The sequence below is a fragment of the Pteropus vampyrus genome, unplaced genomic scaffold (genome assembly GCF_000151845.1).
Source record: "Pteropus vampyrus isolate Shadow unplaced genomic scaffold, Pvam_2.0 Scaffold115, whole genome shotgun sequence".
In the NCBI taxonomy this organism is placed as follows: Eukaryota; Metazoa; Chordata; class Mammalia; order Chiroptera; family Pteropodidae; genus Pteropus; species Pteropus vampyrus.
Window position 1 is genome coordinate 5,708,724 of NW_011888896.1, and position 21,285 is coordinate 5,730,008.

At 41.2% G+C, this 21,285-nt stretch overlaps 1 protein-coding gene across 14 annotated transcripts in view; it reads left to right on the top strand.

Annotated features, from left to right (window-relative positions):
• Positions 1-21,285, top strand: part of GNG12 (G protein subunit gamma 12) — a 211,790-nt gene that overhangs the window by 102,179 nt on the left and 88,326 nt on the right. For 2 of the 14 annotated variants that reach the window (XR_002781742.1, XM_011365727.1), the window contains exon 1: positions 20,789-20,799. The exons of the other annotated variants lie outside the window; for them this stretch is intronic. The gene's annotated coding sequence lies outside the window, so the exon portion shown is untranslated. Of the gene's footprint in view, positions 1-20,788; positions 20,800-21,285 lie in introns of those variants that run through there. 14 annotated transcript variants of the gene reach the window in all.

The window sequence follows — 21,285 nt, forward strand, 5'->3', positions numbered from 1 at the left end:
AGGGACAGGTAAAGCACTTGGAGTGTTGTTGACATTGTTTACTGTTAGTCAAACACCAACAACATGCTCAGTATTGCCTGATGCGTGCCAGATTCCCCGCACCAGTTTTACAGTCCACCCGATGACGGGAATGCAGTGCTGACTCCTGGGAATGTGCAAAGGGGCTTATTTATTGACAAGCTGTGGGGCCTCCCCTTGGGGACAGGATGCAAAGGACTGTGGCTGCAGGAGCCTTTGAAACTTACTTATGAGAGCTGCTTCTTGAGTAAAAAGATTTCTAGTTTAGGGGGTAAAAAATGGGGAAATTTGTTGCTAAAGCTTCCAAAAACTAAGAAAGGGAGTTTGTGTGTGTCCCTGTTGGTGCCAGCTGGCGCTTCTTGCACACTTTCTCTTTTAAGTTGATCCTTTAGAAAGCCTGCTCTCTGAATTAACTTCCTCTTTCTGGCTACAATCTTGGCAGGGAATCTGCACACCAGGTAGGATCAGCCATGTTTACTGGATCAAACTGCTTAGTGGTTCCGAGGATAAAGGCCCAGATTTGTACTTAGGACCTTGGCCTTCTGCTGTTTTATGGAGAGGCTACACCTTGTGGAAAAAGCCCACAGGCACAGAAACGTCTTTCACATTTAATCTGGTTAAATGCAGCCTTCTTCAGGTATACTCAGATTCCCAAAACAGAAGTAGCAGGAGATAACAATTCCTAACAAGAATTCTTTACAGAATTTTTTTAGATAGCAAACTTACCTGTTGCATTTACAATATGATTTGATTTTACAAAATTCCAGGAGTCTGAACTTTTCAGGAATACTTCTCTCTTGAATTAAGCAGAATTTTCCGGCACATGATTTGCTCTCTTTTTTAATGTAAATATTTGATGAGTGACATGCTTCAGCCATTAACTGTCTAAATCCAGAAAGCAAATAAATGCCCTTGGCATGCTGCCTGGGAGGTAATCCTCGTGAGTCCCATTCACCTACAGTTCTCTGACTCTCTTCTGGTTATAATAAATATCAGGGGGCTCAGGAACTTGCACACCCAGCAGGTGACAAAACAGGGCAGAGATCAACCTCTCCGGCTTGCTGTGCTCAGCTCCTGAACTCTGGACCGAGGTTTCTCTGACTACTGATGTCAACTTGAGAACTCACCCACCTCGACTTAGATTTCCCAGACTCCTGAGCTTAACTCCTTCTTAGCTTTGTGTCTTCCAAGATGCTCTGGTCTTGTTCTTCATATTCCTGTGAATAATGGCTTATTTTTTAAATTTTTCTTCATTTTTTAAAATAGGAACTATATTTATATGGTCTCAAAATACCTCACAACCATATAAAAAGGTAAACACTGAGAAATCTCCCATCCCATTCAAGCTTTTCCCACACTCTCTACAAGTGGCAACTTGTAAATACAATCGTGTAAAAAGATACATTTTTACTCTTCCTCCTTCTTTCACAAAAGATGGTATATTATATATATTGTTCTGTGCCTTGCATTTTTGAATTAGCGATATGTCCTGGAGATCTCTATCAGCATATAGAAACATAGTTCTCTCTCTCTCTCTCTCTCTCAGCATAATAGTTTTCCATTGTGCAGATGTACCATAGTTTATTCGGCCAATCTGTATTGCTGGACCTTTGGATTATTTCCAGTCTTTTGCTATTACAGACAGCGCTGCAACAAATAAAAGTGTAATAAGTCATTTTGCGCTTGTGTAGGTGTACCTAAAGGATGGATTCCCGGAAATGGGACTGCTGAATCATAGGCCCCACTAATCCCCCTCTGGAAGGGTTGACTCATTTTGCCCTCTCACAGGCAATGTGTTGGATGGCCTGTTTCCCCATAGCCCCACCAGTGAGAACTGTGTCATCTCTTTCTATTTTTCCTAATCTGGTTAATGAGAGATGATAATTTGGAGTCATTTGAATTTTTTAAATTATGAGCAAGGTGGAAGCTGGGGGCCGTCGTGTATCTTCTCTTGTGTGCTGTCCACGCCTATTGATCTTCCTGTGGTCATTTTTTGACCTTTCCTCCTGAAGTGAGCCTCTTGCCTATACTGCTGTCAAAATCTCTTAAATACAGACTTAAGGATATGATGGCTCTTTTGGGCCTAAGGGTAGAGTTGGCTGCCAAATTGTCAGTGCAAAATTGAGAGAAGTGGAAAGTAGGGTTTTATGCCAATTGCTAATGTCTGATTTATAAATAGTTTCAGCTAATGGTATTATTAAACTGGGGCTTCTCCAAAACCCTTATGAAGATGATCTTCTAGTCTAGAATTTCTCCCTCTCAAACAAAAACAAGAGAGATTGAGAATATAAATTCCAATGGCATTTCTGCAAAATCTTTTAAGAAATCTAGTTTTCCATTCCCATGCATCTCTTGAAAGGTTAGGCGTGGCACATTTTTTTGTTTATCTGATGAATCGGGCTTCTGTTCTACCTTTGATTTCACCATCAGAGAGCTGTCTACTTCATTTCCAAAGTGAAAGAGAAGAGGAAAGTAAAAGTACAAGGTAAGGTGACCAACCAGAATTTGGGATTTGACAATGGTTGTAGGATTGGAGTTGCACAGAATCATCTTTCTTTCTGAGATGCTCTTTCAGTTAGCTCTTGGGATGCTATTTTAATACAAATTAATTTTTCTCTTTTTAAAAATGAAATCCATTGAGAGAGAAATTATGATTTAGGACATTGCTTTTAGAAATTCATACGAGGTAGTTCTGTATAAAGTTAGGCTACATCTCCATCAAACAAACAAACAAGAAAATCTTACAAAAACAAAACAACAAAAAACTCTCTCAGAGGTCTTACATTTAGCAGCGGCTCTTAAAAGCTCCAGAAAGGAGAGTCTGATTGTCCAGGCCCAGTGCTTTCTTGTCAGCTCCTAAATATGTGGATTATTACTTTTGTGAAATTGGTTTTCAGCTCTCCGGATGCTTATCTTTTTCTTCCAGTGCTTCTGTCTCTGTCACTATAGTGTTGATCGCCCCACACTATAGTGTCAGTTCCATAAAGTCTGGCTTGTGGTCTGTTCTATTCCTTGTATCTAGCAAGTTACTTATCACCTTGAGGTGGTCCATCGTAGTGAATGAATTAATGCTACTGAGGGTAGGTACCTCCTTCTATCTTGAATTTCTTTCTTTTTTCTTTTTTTCTTTTTTTTTTACCTGCTAATTTGGGATCCTGGCTAGGTGTTTGTGGTCAACTGTGTTAAGGATCCTGTGTCAGACACGGGCTGAGGGGTGGGGTCATGTTAGGCTTCCTTTGACCTTTTAGCAGGATTCCCCAGTCCTTAAGTGCTTTCTGACAGTGTGCGTGATGGTTCAGAGCTCGAGCCTGCAGTCTGAATCACCTGGGCAAGTCACTTGACCTCTCAAATGACTTCCCATTTTCAAAATAGAGATAATAATATATTTTAACAAATCTAAAAGGCCATCTATTATGAGACGTGCCATTATTCTGTGTGCCACAAAGAAAAAAAAATTCTGCCCATTCTGTATAACCCACATCAACTCTAACAGTATTAATTTTCTATAGCTGCCATAACAGATTATCACAAATTTAGCAGTTTAAAACAACACACATGTATTTTCTCACAGTTCTGTAGGTCAAAAATCAGCATGGGCTTGTCTGGTTTCTCTGGTCTGGTTTTTACATTCCAAAATCTCACTGGGAAGCTCTGGGAGGAATCCACTTGCAAGGTCATTTAGACTGTTGGTAGAATCTAGTTCTTGCATGTAAAGACTAAGGTCTGCCTCCTTGCTGGCTGTCAGCTGGAGGCCTCCTCAGCTCTTAGAGACTTCTCTCTGGTCCTTGTACTTGGAACCTGCATCTCAGAGCCCCCAGCAGAATGGCACATCCTTCTCATGCCTGGAATCTCTTGGAGGTCACCTTCTGTTCCATTTCTCCGCCTCCAGCCGGAGGAAGTTCTCTGTTGTAAATGGCTCATTTGATTCACTTGGGATTCCTGGATAACCCAGGCCACTCCCCTATATTAAGACCAATAACCTTAATTACACCTGCAAAGTCCTTTTTGCCATGTAATACAACATATTCACAAATTCCAGGAATTAGACATGGACATCTTTGGGGGGCCATTCTGCCTGCCACAAAAAATTATCCCAATATTAGGGATGTTAAATTGAACAGAATATGCTTCTTAGAATATGCTTCTTAGAATATCTTTGGCTTAGGAATAAAGGAGCTACTGAAGTATATAAAACATGCAGCGTGCGAATAGTAAGTACTCAGGTGTTAACTATTATCATTGTAATGATCATAGTGCTCACTTAATACCTATAACCTTTTATTTCAATTGAAGTTATTTACATTTGGCAAACACTGATTGAGAGAAAATAGTTAATTTGCTGACAGTGATGATGATGGTTACTCCTTGAGTGACACCTACATACTGTGTGCTCAGAGCTCTACATATACTTTCTCTCACCTTGCAGTAGCCCTCTGAGGCAGGTAATGCTCCATTTAAAAGTGAGGAAGCCAGTTCAGAGAGACTAAATATTGCTTCAGAGCCCTGTAGTAAGTGGTGGTGGCATCTTGTCTTGAATCCAGGTCTGTCTGATTCTGTAGTCAGTGATCTTCATGACACCCTGTTACTTGTCCATAGTCCCTGGTGGTACCATGTGAAAAGTGCAAGAGGGAGAGGTGTCCACCAGGTGTGGAGTTGGAGGGGGTGGCCTTCTAAAAGGGGAAGGAACACAGGGAAGAGAAGGCATTGCATGTGACATTGTCTCTTGTACTCAGGTGTTTCTTTGCTAATAACTGCTTAGCTCATTAGAGGACAAAGATCCTGTCTCGTCATTCTCTTTCCCATTTTTGATAAGCTCAAAAATGATCTTTTTTTCATTCAGGAAGTACTTATCAGTTACCTACTCTGTGGGGATACAGCTATAAACAAATTGTGATATTCTGATTTGTAATAAATATATGTATACGTGGCTTTCCTTCCTTTCCTGGCATAGAGCTAAAAACCTTTTAACTTCTTAAGCGATGAGATAAAGGTATCTTTATGCAAATGTAGTGACTTTTGGACCCCACCTAAGGATGGGGGCTGTTTGCCAGAAGAACCAACCATGTGATTCGAAGGTTGGAACTTTCATTCCCACTCTTCAGACTTCCTGGGAGGGGAGCAGGGCAGGAAGTTGAATTAATCACCAGTGGCTAATGATTTAATCCATCATGCCAATGTAATGAAGCCTCCATAAAACCCAAAGGACAAGGTTCGGAAAGCTTCTGGGTTGATGAACAGGTGGAGATCCAGGGGGAGTGGCACACCTGGAGAGGGCATGGGAAGCTCAGAGCCTTTTCCCCATACCTTGCTCTATGCATCTCTTCCATCTAGATGTTCAGCTGTATTCTTTAACATCCTTTGTAATAAATCAGTAATCTAGTGAGTAAACAGGTTTTCTGAGTTTTTGTGAGCCACTCCAGCAAGTTAGTTGAACACAAGGAGGGAGTCATGGGATCCTCTGATCTGTAGCTGGTGGGTGAGGAGCCACAAGTGATAACCTGAGCTTGCTACTGTTGTCCGAAGTTGAGATTGGGGGAAGGCAGTCTTGCAGGACTGAGCCCTTAAGCTGTGGAGTCTGATGCTGTCTTTGGGTAGATAATATCAGAATTGAGTGCAATTGTAGGATACCCAATGTCAAGAATTACTTGGTGTGTGGAAACATGCCCCCATACACCCCTTAGTGAAAATGAGAATTGCTGACCAGAAGAACTCTTTTATATATTGTATGTGGTTTTCAAAGGGAGTAAAGTTTAGCATTGGGGAATTTCTTCTTTTTAAACTATTTTAAGTGTAACCTGGACAGAGGAGAAAGAAGAGTAGTTTAGCAGAACTGGAGTAAAAAAATACTAGTTACCTGAATTTGATAAACTACTCTAAAATCACAGTTTCTAGAGTTTCCCTAAGACACAGCTGCAGATCATTTATCTTAGGTTCTTCAAATTCAGGTAGGACATTGTTAAAAACCATCTCTTTATCTTCCCATCAAAACCTGCTTTTCTTCCTGACTTTTCTGGAGGAGTTAGCCCAAGACATCTCCATCTACCCAGGATGCCAGGAGCTGAACTCTTGAGTCATGTGGAACCCCTCCCAGCTCAGACAGCCCTTGTCCTCCTACGAATGCCTGCACTTTCTAACTAGCCCACATACCTTCTCTTTACCCCCACTACTTCTCACCTGGATTGTTGCCTTGGCTTCTTAACTGACCTCTACCCTCCACACTACCACCGGGGTGATTTTTCTAAAACATAAATCCGAATATGTCACTTCCTATCTCACAGCTCCCCAAGCGCATCAGTTAGTAGTAGTTAAGGGTTCACACTATCCAGGTTCAAGGCTTGCTTGCGCTTTTTATGAATGCTGGAATCTTGGAAGAGTTATTTAGCTGCTCGGTGTCTCAGTTTCCCCATCAGTAAAATGAGAATGATAATAGCACCAACCTCACAGATAGGTTGTGAAATTTAAGTGAGTTAATATGTGTGGAGCACTTAAGACAGTGCCCAGAACACAGAAAGCCCGCGGTGAACATTATTATCCCAGAGACTTTGATAGCATGACGGAAGCTCATCTTTCCTACTGCTCTTCACATCATCCTTTCTCCCTCCCAGTGCCATGCAAAGATTGGTCTGCAGACAGAACTCTTTCTTAATGATCTGCAACCAGGTGAGTACACACATGGAGAGTACATACTTAGACATTTTCATAGCAATTCGACAGTCACTTTACATCTGAATCTAATGAAATACTGGACTTGCATTTTATATTTTTCTAGCAGTTTGCTTTTATTGCATTTTATAAAAGTATTGGTCCACAATGAATTGGAAATGAAACAAAAAAACTGATCTTTTCACCATGGATAGTTTGAGAAGCACTTCTGTGTTCCCACAAACCGTCTCTATTGATTCACACTGGCCAAGTTACCCATACTCCCTACGTAGCCTTAAATCTCTCTGGATTTCATCACCCTGTGTCCTCTGCCTAGAGTTTATTACACACTTATTAAGCACCTATATTAAGTGCCAGACTACTCTGGAAACATGAGTCAGGTACTGTCTCTACTTTCGAGAGTTTCCCTCAAATTACCTAGTGAATTCCTGCCTGTCTTTTGAAACCTATCATAATTTCATTCTCTTTCATCCATTACAAAAACATTTATTAAAGACCAACTGTTTACAAGGCACTTGCTGCATTCTATTCCAGCCCTTAAGGACCACCAAGCTTAATGGGGGAGCAGGTACAGAAACAAATAATACTAAGATAGGAGCGTTAAACAGCAGTGGAAGTAGAGAAGTGTGGAAGTACAGACGAGAGTGTGCCTGGCTTTGCCTTGGCTGGGGCGAGGGCGTGGGGAAATTAAAATGGCTTCACAGTTGAAGTAGATGCAGTGTCATCAAAAGATGAAGATCCAGGTCTTGTGGTCAAGTCCACAGCCGAGCTCTGCTGCTTCCTAGACATGTGACTTTGAGTGAATGACTACCTCTCTGTTTCAGTCCTTTCAGGGTGCTGTAAAAGAATACCATAGATGACATGGCTTATAAGTGACGAATTTATTTCTCGCAGTTCTGGAGGCTGGAAAGTCTAAGATCAAGACACCGGCAGGTTCAGCATCTAATGAGAGCCCACTTCTGTGTTCACAGACTGCTGCCTTCTCTTCTCACTGAGCCCTCACTGGGGGAAAGTGAAGAGCTCTGTGGGGTCTCTTTTATGAGGGCACTAATCTCATTCATGAAGGCTCCACCCTCAAGACCTAATCACCTCCCGAAGGCCCTGCCTCTTAATACCATCACACTGGGTTTAGGATTTCAGCATGAATTTTGAGGTGACACACACATTCAGACCGTAGTACTGTCTGAATTTTAGACTCCTCATCTGTAAAATAAGGATCTGCCTACCTCACAAGATTGTTTGGAGGCTCATCTAAAATTATCATATTCACAGTGGGCTTAGCACAGTGCCTGACATCTACAGCTCCATAAATATTACTCTTGCTGGCACCTTTTCAATATCTTCTTTACCCCCATCGCTGGACATATTTAAATTTTCCCTTGTCTGGATTTCCAGTGGCCTGCTATTGAACAAATGATTACATTGAATTGTATAGTTTTACCTGCCATATTTCTGTCTCTTCAGAATATATTGTACTCCTTGAAATCTGTGACATACTTTCATGTTTTTGTATTGCCAATGACAGGCAGTGTCCAGTGTAGAGAAGACTCAATAAATGTTCAGAGAATTTATATTTTATTAAAATAATCCAACTTTGAGCAGTTCTTTTCAAAAAGCTTTGTGAGGAGTCTGGTTGTTAGAAACCGAATGTTTATATCCCCCCAAAATTCATTTGTTGAAATCCTAACCCCCGATATAATGGCCTTAGGAGGTGAGGCCTTTGGGAAGTGATTAGGTAATAGAGTGGAGCTCTCATGAATAGGATTAGCACCATTATAAAAAGGACCCTAGAGAGCTGTCTTGCCCCTTCCACCAGGTGAGGACACAGTGAGAGGACAGCCATCTATGAAACTAGACGCAAGCTCTCATTGAATCTGGCACCTTCATCTTGGACTTCTAGCTTCTATAACTAAGAAATAGATATTTGTCGTTTAAGCCACCCAGTCTATGGCATTTTTGTTACAGCAGTTCAAATGGACTAAAACGCTGGTCAAACATTAATTTACACTCCACAGATGGAGAAACTGAGGCTCTTTCTAGAAAGTTTCTATTATTTACCCAAGGCCATGGAGCTAGCAAATGGCAGAGGTGAGATTAGAACCCCACGCCTTTTGTTCTGTTTTGTGCAGCCTTGTCCAATCTACCCTGCAAGCTAGGGGTCTTTCTGGGTGCTGGGCACGCTCAGAACCATTTATCACCTGGCCCACCTGTACCAGAATGGCTGAGTGGGCAGGGACCTTGAGACACAACTTCTCTCCCCACGCATTTCATTTTCTGCTACTTCACTGGTATTTATGGGTCACACCCTCACCGGTGAGCACCCACCTGGAAATCTGGGATGGAAGTAGGGGACAGAGGCGGCCAGAGTTGGAAGCAGGAAGACTTCACGTAAGAGTAATTTGTAATTAAGACTGTAGGGCTGAGCGCGTCCAGGAGGAGGCAGCCAGAGAAGGCAGGGGCTTCGAGATTTGGGAAAGCTCTTGTAAAGATATCCAAAGGGCAGTGAAGCTGTTCCTTAGACTTCTTTTCCTCTCCATAAACGTCTCAATGTATTTCCCTTCCCACCTTCTTTGAAAGGGGATACCCTTTACACTCAGGAATATATATTATGTGCTCTAATAACTCAGATTGGGTTGTAATCTTTATTAGGGAGGTAAGGACTCTGACTTCGAACTTTCTCTCCTTAAGAAAAGTTTAAAATTTAGGACTTTGTACATTAGCTTATCTTTTTTTCCCCCCCCCTAATAAAAGAAAAAAAAAAAAAGGGAATAGACTTAGTGGTTCAGGCAGTCTTGATAGCAGGAGAGACCGAGGTAGTGGTTAGGAAACTTGTCTGCACGTTACATTCAGCTGGGGAGTGATTTTCAAAACCACGAAGCCCTGGCTGCACCCCAGACCTATGAAGTCAACCCCTCTGGCATGGGGCCCAGAGGGCAGCATCTCTCTGGAAAGCTCCTAGGTGGTTCCTAGTACACGGTCAAGGGTGGGGAATGCCAGGAGGGTGGCCTTCTTGCTGCCTGAGTTAATGCTGAGTCTCTGCAGTATGAATATTTGACATGAGGGGATGTCATGATTTGGCTGCCAATGAGTCTTATGGATTATGGCTCATTTTCCTCATGTAATTATGGGGTCTGGGAGCAGCCTGTGAGCACAAATCCTATCTGCATGTCAGCCCACAGAGCGCCTTCCTTGAAACACACTGAGTTCTACCTTTGAGCTGTCTAATCTACCTCTTCCTACTTATGAACAAATAGTTGGTGTATCCTGTGAAGTGAAAACAAAAAGTATTCTTGAAGGGAGAGTGTCACTGCTCTCATTTTGACAGTCACCCATAGCGTAACAGCACAGCTCTGGGGACGAGCTACATGGGCACAAAGGGATTTTGGCCAAAGCCTCTCTCTGGCAAGTCATACCACCTCCTGGACACTATTCTTGAGAAAACTGAATCTTGAGATTCTGTGACATAAATGTTATTCATGGCAAGTTTTGTCCTATGGAACCTAAGAGCAAATTACTGTTTTTGAGGGATATAGGTAGGTTCTTGAATTTTGACTAGAAATGTCATTAGTGGTCAACATTCATTTTGTTTTATGTCCAATAGCATATTTTTATCACACATTTAGTAAAGAAAAAATTGTGAGGGAAGGTGACCTGTAAAATTAATTCATGTAAATGATATGCGGATTTGTTCTGCTATATACAAATACATTTTTTTGTGTGTGTGAGGTTTTGTTTGAATTGAATGTTGGCCCCACATAGATTTCCCCATTTCCCCTTGAGAGCTAGAAGCCTTCTGTATGGTAGCATCTGAAAGTGGGAGTCTGTTGGGAACTCTTATGGTTGTAAATCAAATAAAAATGAAAAATGAAAGGAGTGCAACTTAGTTTTCAAACTAACTTCACTTTTTACAACTTTGATGATTAGAGGGAAGTAACTTTTTTGTGTGCCTGCTCTTGACCAGGCATTACTACCCCATAAAGTATAATTAGTTCATTCTAAGGAAGAAAAAATTACTACTCAGAGAGGTTCAATAACTTGCCCAAGGTTGCACAGCTCATGAGCAGTCAGAATTTAAACCTGTGCCTACTTGATTAGACCATGCCACACTCTAGTACTAAAAAAACACACTTAACTCAGGTTTTCTAGTCCCTTTAAGAGACTTTTATTGCTCACAGAAGATTGTTCTGATAAGCATATAAAACATAACAGCACAGTAAAACCTGAGGCTAAATGGAGTCAACGTCTGTGTGAGGACAGAAAGTCCAGAAAAGAAAGTGGATCTGCTTCCTGGCAGGTACCATGTTTGTAAAATCTCTAGAAATTGCTCATGCAAATTTGTTGTTAACCTAGCTCATAACAACTGCAAAGACCAGAATTGATTCCCAGCTCAATTGTCTTTTTCTTATTTGTGACATGCCCTTGTTAATATGGAGTTGTCATAAATAGGAAGTTTTGCTAAGTGTTAACCTACCTTTAGTTGATTGTTGCACTGAATGCTGGGATTTTGGTTATTTTACTGGAAAACAATGTTGAGGAAGTTTAGAGTAAATGCTGGAAAAGTGACAGAATTAAGGGTTGGCGTGCCCCAGAATTTCTACACAGGAAGGGCTCAGGGCTGGCAATCTGGAAGGGGTGTTTGCTGAGCAAATATATATATATTTTTTTACTTTGCTTCATGTTTTTATAATGTTTTCTAAAAATGTTTTAAAATTTGTACTTTATAAGGTGAGACAATGTTTCGTAGTGAGAGAAAGCAGGAATCTGACTGGCAGAGAGTAATCCCAGCTCTGCCACTTGGCTACTGTGTGACTTTGAATAAGTTACTTAACCTTTCAATGCCTCAGTTTATTCTCCTGGAAAATGGAGATGATAATGTGCCTTCTTCCTGGGGTTATTATGAGGCATAACTTAATATATATAAAGTGCTTAGAACTGTGCCTGCCACCGAGTAAACTAAAGTGCTCAATAAATGTTTGCTATTGTTATTTTAATTAATTGGAACTTAATTTAATTGGAGAGGCTGATGGAGATAATGGTGGGGAGGAGGATGCCAAAATCTCCACAAGCCAGCCTTTTGTGAATTCTGCCGTTCTGATAAGTAATTCTGTTCAGCTCAGTCATTTTGAGGTTCACGATTTTTATTCTTACAGTACTCCAAATTCATATTTCTGCAGTGTGGTATAGTGGGTAGATCATTGAATTATTTAATTTTTAAGCATATTATCATTCTAGCTATATTTTGAAAAAGTGTTAGAGACAGCCTCTGCTGAAAATATTTATTCAGTGTCATAGAGCTACAGTGCCCGGAAGCCATCAGGAGCTCTGTATACAAGGCGTCAGGTGCTGTGGAGACAGAGTCCTGTGTTTAGGCATCCACTGAAATATAATCATCTGATCCTCTGAGAAGCGAATAACCCCTCCCCATCCAAAATTAGAGTGAACAATGTAGTTTTCATTCTGTGGTGAAAGGAAATTACCAACTGTCTAGAGAAATATGGATTTTTCTGGCCCTAAAGTCCACCAAATTGGTCCTGTAGGCCCACATGTGAAGGACGTTAGGGACAGATTCCTTAGCGTCATCAGAAGCTTTTTTCTGGAGAAAGTTTAGAGAGATTGTTCTCATGGCTATTTCTTACATTAACCCTTGAAATAATGTGGAGGATGGTGTTTAATTCTTACTCAGCAACTACAATGCTACAGGAAATAGTAGAGTCCGAGTGCATTGTTTTCTTGATCTAATTTGATAAGGGGCCAGTATGCAAGTCCTAGAAAAGAAAAGTGGATGGTGTCAGGAGTCTTCCATCTGGAGTTTTAGGTTCAGAATTATGGGATGTTACAGCTGAAGGAGGCCATTGTGATCATGGAGCCCAACTTCTGCTTTTTTACAGATGAGGAAACTGAAGCACAGAGATTCATAGAACTAATTGGTAGTGTCCTCGGGACTCCTGGTTCCAGGTTCAGCTGCCTGTTCCACCTAACGACATTCTTGTCATAAAATATGTACTTTAGAGCAGCTCTGTGCAGTAGAACTTTCTGTAGCAATGGACATGTTCAGTCTGTCCAGAATGGTAGCCGCCAGCCACAGGTGGCTCTTGAGCACTTGAAATGTGACTAGTTAACCCAAAAGCTGTATTTTTTGCTTTATTTAATTTTAATCAATTAAAATTAAAATTTATCTAGCCACATGTGGCTAGTGGTTACCATTTTAGACAGCCCAACTTTAGAGACATTGAGGAGGAGAAAAGATGTGTCCTTACCTCCTACCGCATTCTCACCAGCTGAGAGGCTCTCTTCGCTAGTGGCTCAGGTACAGCTGGCCTGTGCCAAACCAGGAGAATTACCCTGGGCCAATCACACCCACTTTCTGAATGAAAGGCCTCTCTATAAAATGAGTGGGTTGGACTAGATCTCTCTCTAAGGCCTCATTATGTCTTTAGACCTGGCTCTCCACTGATCAGCAGTGTGATCTTTAGCAGGGCACTTACCCTGCCTGTGCCTCAGTTTCCTCATCTGTCACCTGAAGTTGACACCTGTTCTGCAACCCCTCCCACCCCCCCCCAGTGATACTGGGAAAAGCTCAAATTTTCAAATTAAAAAATCAGTGAGAAGAAATCCGTAGTAGAAACTTTTAAAAAAATAGTCTTTGGTGTCTGAAAATATTTTTCATTTTGATATAACTCACGGATGGGTTTTCTTTTCTCTAAGATGCTGCAGGTGGTGAACTTACTGTGTCAAGGTGATCCTTACTGTCAGAGTAGAGACAATAATAACACAGCCCATATGAAATATGAGCTGGAAGACATGGTACTGATGACAGATAACTGATTTGATCAGTGGATGCTAGTTTTTTATAATAAATTTGCTTAACTAGGTATTCCTTATCTATTATTCCACAGTCAGTTGTTTCGTCTAAAACCAAAGCAGATTCTGCCTCTGGAAAGCTGTGGCTCTCCTACTGGCTTGCTTGCTTTTGTTCCTTTTCTCACATCAGCCTGCCTAAGTCCCATGTGGAATATGTGGTACTCTCTATTCTTCAATAAATAAAACCCCCTCAGGATTGTGTCCTTGGGTATAGCCTCTACCTCAGTGGTTTTTAAACTTTGTTCCTAGGTACCAATTCCCCACCAGCATGTCCACAGCTCACTGGTGTGCCTCAAGTCTCTTCAGAAGTGTGCCTCCAAGTTTTGACCAAGGAATAAAATGTATCTTTGCTACCACAGATTAATTGGGTCTTCTGATCTGATGTGAGCGGACTACAACTTGCTCTGGGTTACAGGCAGTGTAACATCAAGCTGGGGCCAAAGGAGATAAGTAGGTTGGCACTTGTGAGAACTTTGCCCCAAGCATGTAAGATAGCTGAGTGGAGCCAGCAGTGGGTGCTGAACGGTGACCCAGTGAAAAGTGGCTTAGTTGTAGATGTCCTTTAAAACCCCGGGGAAACATTATTTTATTGTTTAGGGTTTGCCTTGTAATCATGGTTAAATGGTTTAGTGTAGTGTTAAGTCTTTTAACTCTTCCGATGGTGCCACCAAAAATTGTAGTATCTGTAACTACAAAAATTGTAGTATAAAGATTACTGTTTCCTGCCCCTGTGGTCCTTCAGGATGGCTCAGGGAATGAGGCAAGATCCAGAGAGTACATGTCAGAGTTTTTCTACCCATTACCATCAGAGCCGTTTCAAATGTACGTGTTTCACAGACCAACCTTCTGAATAAGATCTCTTTTGAAGGAAAGATTCCTCTGCCTATAAAGGAAAAAAAAAATTGAAAACCATTACTCTAAAGTGGTTCTCAAATTTTAGTGAGCACCAAAATCACCTGGAAGGCTTGTTAAAATAAATATTGCTAGGCTCACCCCCAGAGGCATCAGTGTGTCTGAGGTGAGGCTTGAAAATTTCTATTTCTAACTGGTTCCCAGGTGATGCTGATGCTGCTAGTCCCGGACTTCACTTTGAAAATTGAACCACAGATTGTAGAGAACAGAAATAATAGTAACGACCCATTGTGTATCCGGTACTGTATTAGATATGATCAATTCAGTCTCATTTGAAGCTAAAACCCTTGTATTACTATTTGCATTTCACAAAAGGGAAAGCTGAGTCATACAGAATTTCAGTAACTCACCTGTCATTAAATTGCTGGTCATTGGAGAACTGGAATTTGAACCGAGGTCTGGGTAATGCCAGACCCCTTCCCTATCTAGGACGTCACTTGCCTTTCTTGTATACCAGTTGTCCCCAACCTATGGTCCAAGGTGGGGATTTGTGGGGGGGAGGATTTATTGCAACGGGCTTGCAAATTCAGATGTAAAGCAGGCATGGACTGAAGGTCTTATGTATTAGATATCTGTTGTTCAAATGCATTTTTATGATAAAGACACTATGAAGTCATATTAAGTGTCTCAGCTGGACAAAGTTAATGTGGATCGAGCATTTTCTCACACAACAGAGACTAAACAGCTATTATTCAGTGCCTGAGGAGTTGTTTATTTTTTGTTTCTGGTGGCAAGAATTTGTCTAGAAAAGGTTGGGAATTACTTCACTAAAGCACAGTGTGTGGTTACCTTTTCTAAGTCTGGGCTTTAGGGAGCGAGAGGGAGACATGATATTAATGAACTGATTGTCATTCAAGAAGATTGCTGGAGAAAGTAATGCTGTCCTGTTGATTGATTCCACCAGGAATTCATGCAGTCTGCCTTTAGCTGCTGGCCCCAGTGGGGATAGGATTACTCCATTCCTGCTCTCCCCCAAGGCCCTGAACCGGCTTTCTCAGCTTCCTTCCTGTCTCTCTCGCTGCTCTATTGCTTGCCAAGGCAGGCCCTTCCTCCTGGAATCTGTCATGTCCTGTTGCCTGGATTCCATCTCCATCAGTCCTTTCCTCTCCCTGCTACATTTTCCCTTCTCTACTCTCTTGTTCAAATAACTTTTTTTTTGTTGTTGTTTTTTGGTATACCTACCACGTAGCAGAAACTTCTTCCTCTCTTCCAGCAGATGTGCTCAAGCCTGCCAGCTCTGCTCATAGTTAAAATAATTACACTCCTACGATGTGTCCAGCCTGGGCTAAGTACTAAATTCACATCATTTACTACCAACCGCTTGTGGGTCCTTGGATAAACTACCTACATTCTCTAAGCATCTGTAAAAAAGGGAACATAACTTCATAAGGTGGTTGCGAGGATAAAAGTCAAATAATACATGTAAAACACTGAATGCAGGAGCTGACATGTAGTCAGTGGTCAATGTAATTATGGCTCAGGAAGCTTATCCATGAAGGGAAAGACAAAAAAGCCACCATCTCTGCTATTTTCTCCACCATCTCCTTCTACATTCAGTCCTTACAGGGTGCTATTTTCTCACCCCTTTTACAGAATCACCATCTGGGTCAGTGCTTCTCAACCTTTTTAAAAATTATCACCCCAAAAGGAGAAAAATTAAAATAATTATAATTAAGGTAGTTAATTCACTTAAATTTAAATTCTCCCTAATGAGGAGAATTTTATTTATTAATGTCTCATTTTATTTAATATTTTTAAATAAATATTAAGGAATAAGATTTTCTTGTGTAGGATTGAGCTTTAGAGGCCCCAAAGCTATTATGTAAGAGTTTTTGACTCTCCTCTCCCCAAAACCAGTTTCCAACCACTGGGGGTGGGGGCAATACCCCTCCCAGTGAGAATGCATGTGTTAGATTTCTAACAGTCTTCTTTTTATGAAATCCACTAGCTTTTTCTAGAGCTGGCACTCTTGGTGTTTTTCTCACACCTCTGACCAGAGCTATCCCATCCTCTGCCTGCTGTGCCTCTTATGGCACTTTATCCACTTTCCTTGCCTACTCAGCCACCCAACTGGGACTGAGCATCTGAGACATGTCAGGAAAGAGAGACACACCTCACTCTTACAGCAGGACACGGACCAAAGAGTTGTGGGCAGAAGGAACAGGGTCCAGTGGGAACCTGGGAAGGAGCCGGGGAGACATGAGTGTGCGGCAGGGCATGAAGAGGGAGCAGACAGGACAACCTCAGGGGCGATGAGAGAACCAGATCTTCAAAACTGAATGCTACTCTCTCTAATGACTGTTTTGTTTTTGCTATAATATAGGACCTTAAAAATAACAATTGCCATAAGTGCCACTTTTCAAAAAACTATGCTCTGGGAAGTAGTGAATGCCTTGCAGGCAGTGAGAACAGAGTCTATAGAAGTCTGATGCTGAGCAGCAGGAGTGGCTGGCTAGAGACAGAGGAGATAGTCTAAATGTGCCTTGCAAACAAGGTTTTGGAGCCAGTAGATAGTTTTAAGTAGATGCTTCCTTTTTGTATCTCTCATCCTGTTTTATCCTCCTTTCTATTTGCCCTCATTTACAATGCCATATATCCCATAGACATTAATTGATCCATTACTCTGTGCCCTACCCCTGGCTGTCCCTTCCCTCTCCACAGTAGACCTCTAGACCTCTGGCATCCACAGTATCAGCCTCCTAGGCATCTCCATTTGGATGCCCAGTGGGCACCTGCATATCAGCTCATTCTTCTGGTCACCCAGGCTTGAAACCTTAGAATGATCTGATGTTTTTTTTTCTTATTCTCTAGTTAAGAATCTACAAGAAGGGCTTATAGCTCTCTGGCACTTCCCAGGTTCACTCAGGCATTCAACAAATAATTCCTTCTCCTCCTCACCCCTTTTTTCCTCCCTTCACCTTTCTTCCCTCCCTCTTATTTTCCTCTCCCCTTTCCTTCCTTTCTCTCTCCTCTCCCTCTCCTTTCCTCCTTTTTTTTTTTTTTTTTTTTGTGGCTAGTATTTATTGAGCCAAGAACTGTGCTGTTGCTTTGTGTGCATTTTTTTCGTTTAACGCTCAGAACAACTCTATGAAATTATATATTATTATTATCATTGCATTCTGCAGATGAGGGAAGTAAAGATTGAAGAGGACAGATAAGCTGTCCAAATTCACACAGTTTAAGTATCAGAATCAGGTTAAATTTGTACTCCAACCCCCACCCACCCAAGTCATGCTTTTCACCTAGACCACTTAAAGAATCCAAACTGGTCTCTCTTCCTCTCCACTCTAAGCTTTCCCAGGTCCTTCTGTGATCATACAACTAATCTCTTACTAAAAAATTCCTCCGTTCATAAACCACTTGTACTGTCAAGCCCCTCACAGCATGGCCCTGGTTTCTGTCACTTTGAAAACATCAGGGTATGGTGAGAACAATGTGGGATTTGGTTCCAGAAGACCTGGGTTCAGTCCTGAGGCCACCACTTCCTAACTACGTGATCTTAAACAGATAATTCCTCTGAGACCCATTTGTTTATTTATTCAGTTAGTTTTTATTGTGTGCCTTTGATGTGCTGATCACTGCGTGAGGGTTTCTAATATTCATTAGTGAAGAAAACAAACATGGTGTCTGCCTTCAGAGAGCTTCCAGAGTGACCTCAGTTTCCTTAACTATATGAGAGAGATGATAATCCCCATCTCTCTGGACTGCTGTGGTGAAGGAATCAATAGAGATAATGAGTGTGAACGTGCTTTGCTATGTATAAGGTGCTGGCACCTGAACTTGTACTTTCTTATGCTTCTGCTCCTGGAAGGTTCTCAGCACATTTCTAGTTCTTTACCTTTGCTTGTGCTTCTCCCAACCTCCTCCACCTCAAACATCCTATGTGGTCTTGATGGCCCAACTGAAAAACTATCTCATCCAGAACCTCCCTGCTTACCATGAAGTTTTATTTATTCATTGAGGGATTCAAGAATATTTATTAAACACTTTTTAGAACAGTGTGTTTCAAAGTGTGGTCCGTAGACCCTGAGGGTCTCAAGATCCTTTCAAGGAATCCACAAGATCAAATTATTTTTAAAATATTAAGATATTATTTGACTGTTTCATTGCATTGACATTTGGAATGATGCTCCAAAAGCAGTGGTGGCTAAAAGTGCTGCTGCCTAATCATTAATCAAGGTAGCCCTGCACCAGTGCCCACATTCCTCACCAACACACACTCAAAAATGCCATTTTCACTTAAGAATGTAAAAATTATTAAATTCATTAAGTCTCAGCCCTTGAACACACATCTTTTTAATATTCTGTGTGACTGAATGGGGAAATTAAAGCTCTTCTGCTGATAAGATAGTGTGATGATTGTCTCCAGGAGAAACACTCGTGTGATTGAGTTGCAAGCTGAACTAGCCACTTTTTTACCCAACACCATTTTCACTTGAAAGAATATCTCATAGATAAACTATGATTATTCAGACTTGAATATTTGGTGGACGTTTGCTCAAAAAAGAACAAATCCAGCTTGTTACTTCAAGAAAAAAAAAACTGCCAGTATTGGTTGCCAATGATAAAATTCTAGCTTTCAAGCAAAAATAAAAATTTTGAAAAACTTGCGTTTGCCACCAGAAGCTTGACAATGTTCTAACTCTTTAAAGACTTCGTGATATGATCAGTGGTGATGTTAATGAGTATGCTTTTTTGATATTGTGCAATGAAATGTGTTAAAATTTGGAAAACCTGCATAACTCAGTGAACCAGTATTTCTCAATGTCCAACCAATGTATGGTGTTACAAACCCTACATAGGTTAAAAAGATCTATTTAAATGCAAGATAGACTAATCAATTTTAATAATATAGCAGATCACGAAAAGTTCACTAAATGGGTTTCAATGAACCTTTAAGAAACCATCCCTTAAGTTTGGGTGTAATAGCAAAGAAGAATATCCATAGTTATCTGAAAAGGCTTTCCATTAGTATCTCTGCGAGGCCAGACTTTCTTCATATACTACAACTAAAACAACATATCACACAAATTGGACCTAGAAGCAGAAATGAGAATCCAGCTGTCTTCTATTAAGGAGACTTATAGAGGCTTAACATTAAAGAGATTTACAAAAATGTAAAAACAGTTCTCATTAAATTTTCTTTTGTTTTGGAAAACAGTTATTTTTCATAAAATGTTATTTTTGTTAAGATCTAATGGATTTGTCACATTTTTAATGCATTAATAAATATATTTAAATTTTGTTTTAATTTCTAATAGTGTATCTATCAGTAGATTAAGCCAAATAAACAAAAGCCCTTGGTGATCCTCAATTTTGAAGATTGTACAGGGGACCTGAGACCAAAGAGTTTGAGAACAGCTGTATCAGAACTGTATGTAAACAGTTCTAGCTGCTGATATACACCAGTGAAATCTTAAGTCCCTCCTCTAGTGAAGTTTCTCCATAAATATCCCTGTGTTTCTGGGTTCTCTGGCATGACCTAGTTAGGTACAAAGTTAGGACAAATAGGCATGAAACGGTCATAGTAATTATAAAATAGTATACAGTGCTCTGTCAATCATGACCTGAGGATGCATTTTATTATAATTGCATTAGAGATGTGAAGAGCAATTCACTGGAGAGACTAATAAATGTGTCTGCCATGCCTATAGCCCCTTCTAAAAAGGTCCAGTTTCTGCTGAGAGAAGCAGTCCAAACTATTCCTTAAAAATGGGTGGCTACATTCCTAAATGTGACCATTTTCACTACCCTTCTCCCTTAGCCTCAGTCGTCTGGGTCAAGAAGAGCCCCTGACCCTAGTGCAGCCATAGTCTGACAAGCAACCTGGTCTGCCACAAGAGCCTCAGCCCAGTTTACAGGCACCATGTGCCCAAAACCGGATTCTTTATAGGAATTTGTGAATGAAAGATACCCAGGACTGGGAAAGTTGGCAAGTGACATTCTAATCTGTGGCTGGGAAGACAAATAGAGAGCCTATGAGGCAAGCTGTGAGTCAGCAGAAACTATGAGGAAGCAGAAGCAGAGGGGAAGACCCAAGATGTATGGGAGGAGGAATAGAAGCAGAGAGAAAAAGGCATCGTTATCATCAGTGTGGGGGATCCCACTTTCTCGCCGATGGGAGACCAGAGAATTCATTTACCAAAGCTGCCTTGGCTCCTCTCGGTTCTTGGAACTACCTTTTATGGTCTGAGTGAGGCCTGTCCCCAGGGGCCTTATTGTCTTGTGTATCCTTATAATAAGCCTCTAATAGGTGAAGTCGCCTGAGGGAGTCTGCTTCTTTCCACAAAGAGCTTAACACACAGGAAGATGATTGGAAGTCAGTCAGGAGGTGGGGGCAGGCGAGTCACCTTGGAGGAAGTGGAATTAGCAGGGCCTGATAGGACTTGAGTGGACAGGACATTCCGGGCTGGGACCACAACTTGGCTTAGAGGCATGTGTGAGGAAAGGAAGAGATTGGGAGGAGAGGTCACCAAAGTCGAGTAAGGAAGAGATTGGTTAACTCAGGTTGGTTAGCTCAAGTGGCTTCATGTTGTAGGCAATGAAAGTGAACAAGAGGGTGGACTAAGGAAGAAGGTAAAAGGACTGTTTCTATGTATATAGGTTCTTGGACAGAAGATTGAAAATGAAATTTGGGGAAGAGTAGACTGGCTTGGTGAATAGAAAAGATCCGAGGAAAGAACATTTGAGTCAGAGAAGCTGTTTTCGAGGCTATTGGGTAATCCTATAGTGCCAATAGAGGCTTCAGCGCTGCTCATAGCAGAACTTGAAGAGCTTGGTTTGCTCAGTCACCTGAGAAAGGCCTTGGCTCTGAGGGAATGATTTTCTTGT